Source organism: Alligator mississippiensis, chromosome 13 (assembly GCF_030867095.1).
Source record: "Alligator mississippiensis isolate rAllMis1 chromosome 13, rAllMis1, whole genome shotgun sequence".
Lineage (NCBI taxonomy): Eukaryota > Metazoa > Chordata > Crocodylia > Alligatoridae > Alligator > Alligator mississippiensis.
This window is the reverse complement of record NC_081836.1, coordinates 5014374-5027048: the sequence shown is the minus strand read 5'-3', so window position 1 is coordinate 5027048 and position 12675 is coordinate 5014374. Positions and strand designations below refer to the sequence as shown.

General features: G+C 43.7%; 1 long non-coding RNA gene across 4 annotated transcripts; it reads right to left on the bottom strand.

Annotated features, from left to right (window-relative positions):
- Positions 1–691: 691 nt before the first annotated feature.
- On the bottom strand, positions 692–12495 carry LOC109286275 (uncharacterized). Of its 4 annotated transcripts, none has more exons than XR_002094266.2 (5): positions 12163–12495; positions 11241–11319; positions 2348–10336; positions 2080–2169; positions 692–996 (listed from the first exon to the last, which is right to left on the bottom strand). It is a non-coding gene; the product is annotated as an uncharacterized LOC109286275 (long non-coding RNA). The 4 variants fall into 4 exon arrangements; XR_002094265.2 differs by having other exon boundaries at positions 692–811; XR_002094267.2 differs by having other exon boundaries at positions 692–2169.
- Between the last annotated feature and the right edge of the window lie 180 nt (positions 12496–12675).

Here is a 12675-nt window from a genome sequence, read left to right as displayed (position 1 = left end):
AAGAGATGGGGAAACACATACAGACCCTGCTGGAGACGGGAGGATGCGGCTCTCTGTCCGCACCCCCCTGTTCAAAATCCAGATCCGCCCGCAGCGCTGGTGCCACCCTACCGGAGACACAGGCCGGCCTCAACCCCTCCGGTGACCTCGTGAGGCGCCTTCTGCTCGCCTTGGGTCCCCGGGACGCAAAGCAAGAGCTTGGGAGCGCAGCGGTGCGGCAAGGCGGCACGTGCCGGAGCCCAAATGCACGTCAACGTGCTAGCGTGGCGCTACGGGGACCTGCCGCTATCCTCGCTGGGTGGCCCAGGCAACCCCCGCTTCGCGCTCTGAATTGGCTCCTGAAAAACGAGCGTTAAGTGAAACGAGTGTTAAGTGGAACCGACGGTATCTGGCGACCCAAGATGGGAACCGTGAACATCATAACGAAATTCGCTGAGCGCTAAGTGAAATCGCATACTGGCAACCTCTGCTTAGCGCTCTTCATTGGTGGCTGAAAAAACCAGCGTTAAGTGAAACGAGTGTTAAGTGGAACCGACGGTATCTGGCGACCCAATATGGGAACCGCGAACATCATAACGAAATTCGCTGAGCGCTAAGTGAAATCACGTGCCGGCAACCTCTGCTCAGCGCTCTTCATTGGTGGCTGAAAAAACCAGCGTTAAGTGAAACAACAGTATTTGACGACCCAAGATGGCGACCACAGTTGTTTTTAATGAACCAAGTTGGCGACCACGAACATTATCACGAAACTTGCTAAGCGCTAAGTGAAATCACGTACAGGCAATCCCCGCTTAGCGCTCTTCATTGGTTCCTGAAAAACGAAGAATTAAGTGAAATGAGCATTAAGTGAAACCGACAGTATTTGGCGACCCACGGTGGCGACCGCAGTAGTTTTTAATGAACCAAGATGGCGACTGCAAAGATTATAACGAAACTCGCTGAGCGCTAAGTGAAATCATGTACCGGCAACCTCCATTTAGCATTCTTCGTTGATTCCTGAAAAAACGAGTGTTAAGTGAAACAAGCATTAAGTGAAACTGGAAGTATCTGACAACCCAAGATGGTGACCGCAATTGTTTTTAATGACCCGAGATGGCGACCGCGAGCAGTATAACGAAACTCGCTGAGGGCTAAGTGAAATCACATATCAATTTAAAATGAGCAAAATAGCGCTAAGCGAAACAGCATTTTGCCTGTAGTTAGGACACTCTGCTGAGTTTTGCTCCCCTTTTCTGTTCACAGACACAGGAGTCTGCCTACCTGGATCAAAGGAAGGGTTGGGGGTTCACACATCAACGGCTCTGTAACTGGTTATTGCGACAGCAAGACACAAATAGGGATTTATGTTTGAAAATCCTCCTAAACAAGCATTGGTATAATTTAAAGGACAGATTTGGGAGGGGAGAGTTGGGCAAGGAGTGTTCATGTTTGTTAAAGGAACGGTGAGCAGTTGGGTAACATGGGTTTGCCTTGGTTGTTTTTTTTGTTGCTGCTGTAGCATAGATGGTGTCTTTATTGTTCTGGGTCACAAATCCCATTTTCTTTCCCACAGAATTGAGGTTTCTCTACCACACAGAGGAAGACCTTCTAGAAATCAAATCACATCTATCAAATAAAGGACTGAAGCTAAGAATGGAAAGTAAAAATATCCCTACAGGTTTTCCAGTATTCTCTAGGGCTTTCTATTGCTGATGTGGCCTCTGCCTTAGGAAACTGCCTTTGTGCCATTACAGTTTTTGGTCTAAAGAAAGAATGGAAGAGTTCCTGATCTTGGTTTAGTTCAAACCGCCTTCTGGAAACTGCGTAACCCTCACTATGAATGATTTGTTTCAAAAAAATTCTAAGCAGCAAAGGTTTATTGCCGTTGAAATGTAATGGATTGCCCCAAATAGCAGACCATTCTAAAAATCCTTCCCAGAGGACTATATTCCAGTAACAATATAAGACAATTATTCCCCTTCCCCCTTACCAGTTTTCTCAAATTAAACATCACTGCCTTATAGCATCCATCCATCCAAGAGAGACATGCATCAAGTTACTTAAGAAAATACCAATGGGATAATGCAGTTCTTTCCCTACCTGGATTAAGAAATATTTTCTAAAACCACAGATCCAGTGGCACGTCCCAATGTGCCAGCACCGCCCTCCATTTCCAAACACTTTTGAGTTCTGGAAAACATCAGAAGAGAGAAGATGCTTGGGGCTTCCAAATACGTTTTAAATTCCCCACTCCCCTCCACATCAAATCAAATTCCAGAAATCAGAATTTAAAAATAACCAAGAAACGCAATCTTGGCAAAAACAAACTCTCAGCACAGGCCAATGTGCAGTCTCACTTCACACTTACTCATTTTCAGGCTTGTAGGCTTGCTGTAAAGCCTGTTTCTTTGGGGACAGAGGAAGAGGCAGTGAGCATTTGGATTCAGAGCTAGGCTCACTTTACTAGGGGTCACACTGCTGCACAGTGGGTCTCAATGCCTTTGACAGCCTTGCATCGGGAACCTGGTGTACTCAACCCCGTCTGAGGAGATGGAATTGTTCAGCATAATTGTTTTGAACGTCCAGCTTCCCTCGGAGAATTCTGTCTGCTTCTTTTTAATCCTGGAGTCACTGAGTGATCGGAGAGGGCTCTGGAAAACGTTATCCATTAACAATCTAGAATCCATTCTCCTCCTCCTGGGAAAAATTAATGCAGGAGGGAATGTGTCCAAAGACAGGCTTTTCTCTCCATTGCCATAGTTACTTGGCAATTAAACCCTTTCAATGTAATATTGAATATTTATTATTGTATGACTCCAGGGTGACGTTTTGAATATGCTGTTTGAAAAACCTCTTTTTACATTTCACAGCCTAATGTGCACTGTTTCCCTCCTCCCTTCCCACTTCCTTCTAGCCTGGTTTGTGAGCATAATAGATGCATATACGAAAGCACAGAGGAGACTGGGGGCAAGAAGCAGCCAGAAAGCCTTTCAAAATCCGTAGCTGCCTTTAAGTTAGCAGAGGGCCAAATTCTAGGCTCAGGCTCCGTGTCAGCCTCCAAGTTAAGCAGGTGTCTAACTTGAATTGTATGCTCCATCAATGAGAGTACTCACATGCTTAATTAGGCATTTGCTTAAGTACTGTGCTGATTAGTTCTTCAGTCTGTACACCTCCATCACACAGCCAGAAATGACAGAATGTGTCCACCAGGCTTTTGCCCCCTGGAGCAGTCACTCCAGCTTCACTTTATTATCAAGTGAGGTTTCCATTGAGCGATCCAGTGTCTCACTCAAGAGCAATTCTGTTGTCTTGCAAGATAGACAGGTGCGTACCATGCAGATGAACGGACATTCCTGGGTAGGGTCTGAAGGCGTGGCCAATATATATTTCATGCATGTGTATTGTGTGTCAGCAGTGAAACTTTCGGCACAGTCCTTTAGATCATGCCTTCAATGGGTAAGCTCCTCAAAGGGCTGGCCGTAATCAAAATATCATCACTTCAGGTGCTATTGTATCAGGTCTTGCTCGAGGTTCACCCATATTAGCCAGAATTTTGGATGCTCCCCTCCCCTTTCTTTAGAATACAGATCTATTTCTTTTTCAAAATCTTTTTACCCTGGTTTCTGCTTTTGCAGCATGAGATGGAAGGAGGAGGCAAGTGGACAGGAGGAGGGGGTGAGTATTTCAGTACTTTATGGTTAAAAAAATTCCAGCCAACTTTAATATCCATCAGAGCTTGAGCTTGGACATCTTACGGAAGTCTTGTAAGACCTTTTTTTATTTGAGCTGGCCTTCAGCAAGTAGGGTTAAGTTTTGGGGCACTGTCTGGGGAGTTTGTCCTATTGCATATTATTTAATACTTGTATGTGTCTTTATAATTTCTCTGAATTTTATTGTAAGCTGCTCTGAGACTCTTTCAGGGAGGGCAGCATATAAATCTAATAAATAACTAGCTTTTCCTAAGAAGAGCGTATGGCCCTTTGTTATTGTATTTGGCATCACTTCAAAGATCCCTGTAGCATCTCTCCGCCTGGATTGTGTCTTACAGGATTGTACTGACTCCTAGTTTCCTCCTAATCTCCCCTTTTCCAAAGAACGAAGACTTAATTTCTCCAATATTTTTTCAATAATATTAATCCCCTTCCACACACAAATCACTTTTGCCAAGAGCAGCAGTAATCTGCATAGGATACAAGAGTGTAGGAGGCATCTGCTTGACTTGGTTCACACACCCTCAGAGAGAGGCATCCATCCCTTTAGGTCTCCATGCACAGAAAGATCTCTGCACAACTTTGGGAAATATCAGAATTGGGTGTTCTGTTTTCATCCTCACTCCTCTCAAGGATTTTCACGCGTGGTTACCAGCATTAGCTGGCAGATACCGATGCCTTCTTCACTTTGCATTACAAACTACCAACCATAACAGACAAATGAAAACCAAACCTTGAAACCAACCAGCTCACCAATCGAGAGAGACAGAAAGAGAGACAGAAAGAAATGCAGACTTGCAGACAAAATTCTATTCTAACTCACCAAGGGGAAATCATTTCTGATGGGGGAGTAAATTGCCATTTACTCTTTTCGTAGTGATCATTTTAGTGGTAATGAACAGGGATATTTTGTGCCGGGGCTAATACATTTTCATGACAATTTTGCAAGGCTGATGTAATGTTCAGCAGTACGCTGTATTGCTAATTATGGTTGTCAGGTAAGGCTGAATGAAGTGGAACTTTGGAAAATGGAACAAGATGTATAACAGCTGGCTGTATGAATTTTGTTGCAAGCTGCCTGTGCAATGATTGTTAAGTTAGCACCCAAACTTCTCAGTCGGGAAGTGCACTCATAACAAAAGACTGATTTAAGCATTTGTAGCTCTCCTGATCAAATATTTCACTCTCTTTTGGCTGTGTATCTAAACTCCAGTATGATGCTTCTCACTTTATTTGATCTGCACTATGCTGGGATAGTACAAATCAGAAACGAACCAATCTGTTGTATTGATAGCTTTCCTAATGAGTAAGCCTATACGTGGCTGCCATTTCCAGCTCTGTAAATGAGTGTTTTCCATTGGTCCACATCAGCAGCTAATTCCATACAGATTTAACTAGTGAACCATGACTAGACCCCTGCAATTTTGTTGGCTGGCATATTGGCAAGCTCCAAATAAAGCGCCACGTGTCAAGGAAAAAGTAAAGGAATGGAAAGTTTTGTTTCTCTCTTTCTGCTGCATTTAATCAGCTTTCCCTTGATTCTTTTTTAATGACAAGCTGCAGACATCATTAGTACAGTCAAGTCTGACAAGAGTTCTAAAAGCTAACCTCATTCTGGCTAATGCTGGTTTTGAAATGCTTGGTCTGTAAAGCTGTCTGCACTTAAGTAAGAGAGAGAGAGAAAGAGAGAGAGGCAGGAGGACCAGCCTTAAATAATACAATACACCCAATACATCCATCTTTGGACAATAGATCCAAAGAGGGCATAGTGCAATATTACTGGGACCACAAGTCCCAAAATGCACTTCTATGAATTCAGGGTCTCTGATTACCTGGAAATCCTGCTCTGAGAAGACATGCCTGACCTCCTTAATCATATTCACTGATGATTTAAAGTACATCTCAGCTGAGAACAGGGAATCCTGAGTTCTAGTCTCAGCTCCTAAATCTATTTTTACATGTTAGGTGAAACAATTATTGAATAAAAAGGCAAAAATACCCTTAGAAATAGGGAGAAAAACTCAGCTGAGTGTCTTAACTATTGGGCTATGCAGTGAGGATGGTTCTGGCTTGCTCTTCTCTCTGGCCCTATGAGCCTTACATCTTTTGCTACAGAAGGGGCAGAGGTGCTCTCATACAGTCTAGCTCTTAGCTTGGTGTTTGGACACTTTCCTTGGAAATGAGATCTTGTAGGTTTGAGGCCCCTCAGGCTGAGGATGGCTTATAATCCATGCCTCCCACTTCCTGGGCACTTGCTTTAGTCCCTTTCAGCGCCAATTCAGGCACCTCAACTACAAGAAGGGATGGAAGTTCAAACAACGGGGAAGTTAAGTTCAGACACCATCTGGTGCTTAGCATTTTTATGCTCCTCAACACATCAGTTTTTTTGGAGCGCCTTTCTGAGGTACCTAACTCTCCCTGTTGGAAGTGTAGGTACCTATAGGTACCTAACTCTAGGCTTTGGATTGCATTCGGAGGGTTAAGCTCCTAAAAGGTAGGCATTGTCCTTCTTTGGATCTGGCCCATATTCTAAAATGCACGCTAAAACTTAAAATAGCATGGAGAAGGGCAGTGCTGCACTGAACAGGGTCAGATGACCTGATGATAAGAAAGTCTGAATCCCGTTTAATCTACAGCTTCCCCATGGCTATCAGTGATAAAGCTGCCTCAGCAGTAAAATACAGAATCTCAGTTTGGCCTGTGTACACACATGCGAGGCTGCTAGGTTTATTATCTTCTCTGACATTAACCAAATGGGCTTTTAAGGCAAACAGGACATCTGCCTGGGTGTTGATGGAGTGAAAAATAATATTCTGAAGTCTGTTTTTAACATTTTTGCAGGGGAGGGAGGAGCCCCAAACCTGATACCTCCTGGACAGCGTGTTGGGTTTTATTAAACGTGGCATTTTGATTTACTCATCAGAGACTGCAGTGAATGGGAAAACTGTTAAAAGAACAGATTTTACATTCCAAATGTATCCTAGGTAAAGCTGTTTCAGAATTAGCCGGGGTGGAAAGTATATTCTTTCCTATTCATATGCTGTTTTGCTACTGTGTACAAAGACTATCTCCATAGCGAAAGCTATCGGTGGGGCTGGATGTGGAATTCAAAACCACTGGGTAGTCTTGTGGGTACCTCTGAACCATGATTTTTCCTTTTCATATTTCCAAGAAGCACTCAGGTTCTTGGCCTCGAGCCAACCAATGTCACTGGTTTACCAATTCTGAGCAATAAAAACCACTGAAGCGACCTTTGCAAGGGCTAGAAATTGAGGATCTTTTAGCAAAAAACCCAAACTGAATTGTAACACAACTTCACGAGAAGCCATAACATAGGTTCATATACTTTTAAAGTTCCACAAGCTTAAAATAAAATTATAAAAAGATAGTTGGGTACTTTGACTTCAAAAACACAGTTGTTTTTTCTTTTTGCCTTTATATATGGAGAAAACATTGCATTTAAAAAACAAGCACTTTTTCCCTCTAAAATCTCAGATCCAATAAACTCTCCAATTGAGTTTCTTTGGTTCTTGCTAAACACTGGAATAAAAAGCATAGGAAGCATTTTGTTGTATATTCAACATATGCAGGAAGATGAAATGAAAAGCACATCGTGTCAGACCACAAATGTTTTGCAAAGTTCTGGCTTGAAGTGAAAAGTACTTTGTTATGCTAATAAAAAAAAAGTATTTATCCTTTTGCTTCCTTAAATATAATCAAGTATACAGGGAAACCACATGTATTTTATAGACACTGATTGCAGGATCAAAAGCCCTCTTATTAATTGCACATGAATCTGATGTTGTTGAGCTGTTAAGCTGTCAACTGAAATCACTGTTTGCTCCTTTGTTTATATTCCCCTCATTTTTAAGACACATAATGTCTGACACTAAGCCCATCAGAGCACATTCTGTTTCTCTTATGGTGGATGTTCCCATGTGTGGGAAATGCTTGCAGTTGACTGAATCCAGACCCAGTGAAACCAAGCAAGGTGCTGTTTCTGGAGGTGATAAAGCAACTAACCCACCATTGTTCTGTTCTCTCCGTCTAGTGCACAGAGCCACCAGTGCAATCTAGTGGCAAAATCAAAATCAGAAGCGTATTTTATTCTGGTATTTGTAATCCGTGCCCAGCAGCATTGACAAATCCTTTTGCCACTGGATGGTAAGGAATTTTCACGATCAGCTTCTTATCTAATTAAATGTAAAGAGATGAATAACTTCTCATCGGTAGATCTCAAAATGCTTTACAGAGGGAGCTGTCATCCTCATTTTATGGACAGGGAAGCTGAATTACAGAGGGGCCAAGTTATTTGTCCAAGGACAGACATGGAGCAAAGAGCACAGTGGGGAGCAGAATCTATGTCTGCTCTGAGCCCGTTGCCTCCAGCTGAAATCCTGCTGGGCAACCTCTGTCCCCTGGTGGAATCCAGCATCTAGAGAGCACAATGTGAGTGTAACCTCCTGCCGTTCTTTATTTAGTAGCACTTTGTACTCACTTTGCACAGATGGAATAACTATACAGAGTGCAGAACAGCCCAGAACCTGGTCCCTATCTATAAGCTCTCTGTGCTCTCACAAACTCCCGCTGCTAATAGTGTTTATCCATATTGCCTTCTGTCTCCTTCATTTCCTCATCCTGCCTTCTGGTTGCCAGAGAGACTGCCTCTTCAACTGCCGGTTGCGAGGCATCCTTTGCAGGCGACCCTACCCTGAAGTTTCTTCTCCTGGGTAATGTTTAATCCTGGATTTCATCCTGTGCTTTCCTTTGTTTTCTTCAGGTTTCACTCTTTGGTACAGCACCGTGTCAGTCCCAGGAATTTCCTTGACCAGAGACTCAGAGGATTTCCAGTTTCCTCTTCTCTCTGCTCCAGCTGCGTCTCTGTGACCTTTATATTCATGTAGCTACTACAAGAGAACTGCATAAACTCATCTCAGTCTGCTTTCAAGAACAGCAGCAAATCACTTCCGTTGAGAGAAAGCCAGTCATTGGCAAAGGTGATGCTACTGTTATTCCTCATATTGTGCCTTTAATCTGTGCCCTTTAAAAACCGTTATATGTTGATTTATTAATATTATTGGTTCCACAAAATCATAAATCCCTGTGGTATTTTATAGGCAATTTGAAAAACAATATAGGGACAACAGGATGCACAAGGGTTGCTTCTTCAGCCATGAAGTGCAACCAGCTCTAGGGAGGAACACAACTGTTTAATATTGTTGCAAAGTAGTTTCTGTGCAACGTGGAATGGAAGGCAAAAATCCTGTATCCAACTGCAAACTACAAAGGGAACTTAAGCCAAGAGCATGCCACTGCTCAGTTTTGTATTATTACCCCAGCACCTTGCAGTTAACATCATATATATTCTTGGAAATTAATACTGTGCGCTTTTTAAGGGTACCAAATTAGAAAGCCTTTTTAAATCTCTCATACTAAAGGCAATACCTTTAGATAGTATACCACTTGGAACAGTTCAGTAACAACGATGTCACTTCCTCTTGCTCTGTTTTGGCATTTCTTGGAAGCCTCCCGTTCACGAATAGCCCTAGTCCAACTTCGGTTAGCTGACAATCGCAGAAAATCACAGCAGAAGGTGGGATGGCTGCAACCACAGTTACATGCACAGACTCGCCCCTTATTCAGACATCACCCACACTGCGATTACAGCCCACCAGAAAGAGTCTGGTCCCACATTTTGATAAACAAACAAAAAAAAAAAAAGGTCTCTTAAGCATGTCCTGCCATAAACAAACAGAGCAAGCAGCTGGTCCTCATTTGAAGAGATGTTCCATCAATCTGAGCAGGAATTTGCAGATCATCTTAATGCAAATATTTTTGGGAAAACAGAAAGCAGCTGTTTATTCGTCTTTATACCTATTAGCAGGAAAACAGAATCCAGGATGCTTGTATTTCTGCCACTAAGGAAAACATCCTCTTGGCCTCAACATTCGTTTGGATTTTGGAAATTGTTTAAAATACACCCGGCTGCAGTTTCTCTCTCTCTTGCTGTATGTTCCTTTGCTGACCACAGAGGCGCAATAAGAGCCTGAGAGCAGAGAGAAGCTGTACAGCAGATCTGCTAAATTAAAAGCCTAATAATCTTTGCCTACCTCATATGAGTGTTTTGAGGCAAGAATGAGGAGGTCAAATTATTATGCAAAGTGACATAGCGCTACTGGCTTCAGTGCAGCTCTGCTGATTTACACCGGTATAGACTGTGGCTCAGGGAATCCAGTGCTGTCATTTTCAAAATGGAAATCTGTAGCTGTTTAGTGCATACTGTTTGTTAAATTCACTAAAAATGGGCACTGGCAGAGCTGCGTCCTTTTGGTAAAGTTCTAAATGGGAGCTAATATTTAATAGCATTTAGATTCAAGTCATGAACAACTGTGATAACATATTAGGGTAAAATCAGAGCTACCCCCTGGTCATTTCCTGCCAGAAGGACATATGCACATAATATTACATGGAAAAATAGAAGCCATTCATCCGAAAATACACAGTTTCTGTTACAATCTTCGTGCAAGTGTTGCCCACACCATTATCAGAGACGCTCATGCCAGCTCCCACGACATTACATCAGACAAGGAAGCATTTTGTGACTCCTCTTGTCAGGATTTCCAGTTTCCATAGAGCATGCTTCCAGGCTAAGAAAAATAAAGGAACAACAAGAGGGTTTTTGGCTCATGTTAGGGACAAGCCTGCAATTCAGATGCCAAAAAGCACCAGCAGAGGGTCCTCACAAACCTGGCACTCAAGCCCTTTTGAAACATGGGCCAAACAATTGTTCCAAGAGAACTATAGAGGAAAATGTTGCCCCATAATGGAGTGGATTCTCCCCTGGGGGTAACTCTACGGACTTTAGTTGAGTTACATCTGGGCATAAAGTCAAAACCATGTGTCAGCAGTGATTCACAAATACCAGCACACAGAGGCCAGATTCAGGATCAGTTTTGGCTCAAATAACAGGATTTAATAAATCACCTGAAACAGTTAATTAATTGTTATTTTGCTGGAAGCAGGGTGGAGTGGAGTGGTGATGTACTTTACTCACACAGACCTTGAGACTTCCTGATTTTCATCTTCTTGCATTTGGGTCCCCATATTACAAGCACTGTAATGCACCAAAGACCCGCCTAACTTTAATCAGGTACTTGCATGCTTTGCTGAATTAAGGCTTCTATTTCTTCATAAGAATGATGGGTTGCCTATGGAATGAATTAATGTTCCCTCTACGTAGCTAGGAGCTATAACTTGTGCTCCAGAATCTAAGCATAATTAATATATATTATAGGCAGCACAGACAGTGACATTTATTCTTCAAATTACCCAACACTTCCTATTGTAAGATCCAGTTCCCATCACTTTGCCAAAATGCTAGTGGCTTGCACTGGAATTTTCTATGCTAGGTGTTTGCGTCAGGCTGATTTTTTTTGGAAAGGTTTTGTTAAATACTTTCAGATATTCCCCAGAATGAGATTAAACGGACCTCTTGTGCTCTGCTCATGTAAAAATCATTCATACAATTGTTTAATTGAGAAGCTGTAGTACCTTAATGCTTTGAAGCAGAGGCTTACAGTTTAGCACGTGGTGTGGTCATCAGGTGTCAGGGATATGCCTCTTGATGTTCCTGGGGTGAAAAAAGAAAACACATGAATTTTTATCCGAGTTATAAACTTTGAAAAAAAAAAAGCTCAGCTCACACCTTTTCGGGAAAGGTTTGCTAGAGTCTGGCAGCTAAATTCCATGAATGTTTCATCTGCTCTGAAAAAGTTTTATTTTGTTTTAGCTCCTACATGCCTATGAAGCTGAGCATACTACATCCCGGCGATTTACGGATTAAGCAGGACTTTCCCTAAAATTGAATCTTTAAAAACTGCTTTAGAGCCAGATACCAGGTCTGAGGCTAAAGACATGGTCTTTCCCGTGCTCTCACCTTCCCCCCCTTGGCACCCAGGCTAACTTAGAAGAAAGCTTTCTGAGGGAGGCAGGGTGACTGGAATTGGCTGGACAAAGAGCATCGGGGGGAATTGGGGAATCAGAATGCAGGATTTAGGATAAGGAGTCAGCAGTGGTGAAATGTGACTGGGACAGTGGAGTGGGGGAAGACTGGGACTGGGACAGTGGAATGGGAAACTAGAACAGACTAGACAAAGAGACATACTGAAACGGGAAGGCAAAGATGGTAGAAACTGGAACTGGCTAGGAGTAAAGAGAACGAGTCAGAGCTCAGTGGGTGGAGGAAGGAGGGACAGTACGAGACAGAACAGGGACGGGCGGGAGGGGCAGGATTCAGGGTACCAGGAGCAGGCCGACCTGTTCTTCCCTCCAGACTAGAGCCCGGATGAACCCAAGACGTGGGAGTCTCCCCACCCCCCCGCCTGCTATCAGCACCTCACCGAGAACCACTAGCAGGGCGTGCGCCTCATCCCCCTTCCCACTGCCTCCCAGGAGGGCGACAGCCTCCTACTACCATTACTTCCTGCTTTGTCCTCAGTGGCAGAAGCCAGAGCTTCCCAGTGGCGGAGGCTGGGGTCACAGCGGGTGCAGGCTGGGGGGGTTCCACTTTCCCAACTTGATTTTATTTTTTAATTAAAAACCTAACTGACCTCTCCCCCTTCCCCGCTTTTCACCCTTGCTGCCCCAAAGCACTACCCAGTGCGCACAATCCCTGTACAACAGGCTGCTAGAGTCTGCAGAGAGCCTGAGCCCCTTGCTGCACCAGGACCAACCACCCTGAACCTAGGGCGTGTAACGTTGCAGTGTCCCTCCCTATTGGCCTCTCCCGTCTCCCCCTGTTCTCTTCCCTATTGGTCTCTCCCGGTCCCCCGCCAGTCCCCTCCCTATTGGTCTCTCCCGTCCCCCCGTTCCCCTCCCTATTGGTTTCTCCCGGGCTTCCCTGTTCCCCTCCCTGATTGGGCGCTCTGTTCTTCCCCCCCTCCTTGGAGTTGGTTGCTTCCCCCTGTCCTTTTCCCCTTCTTCCTCA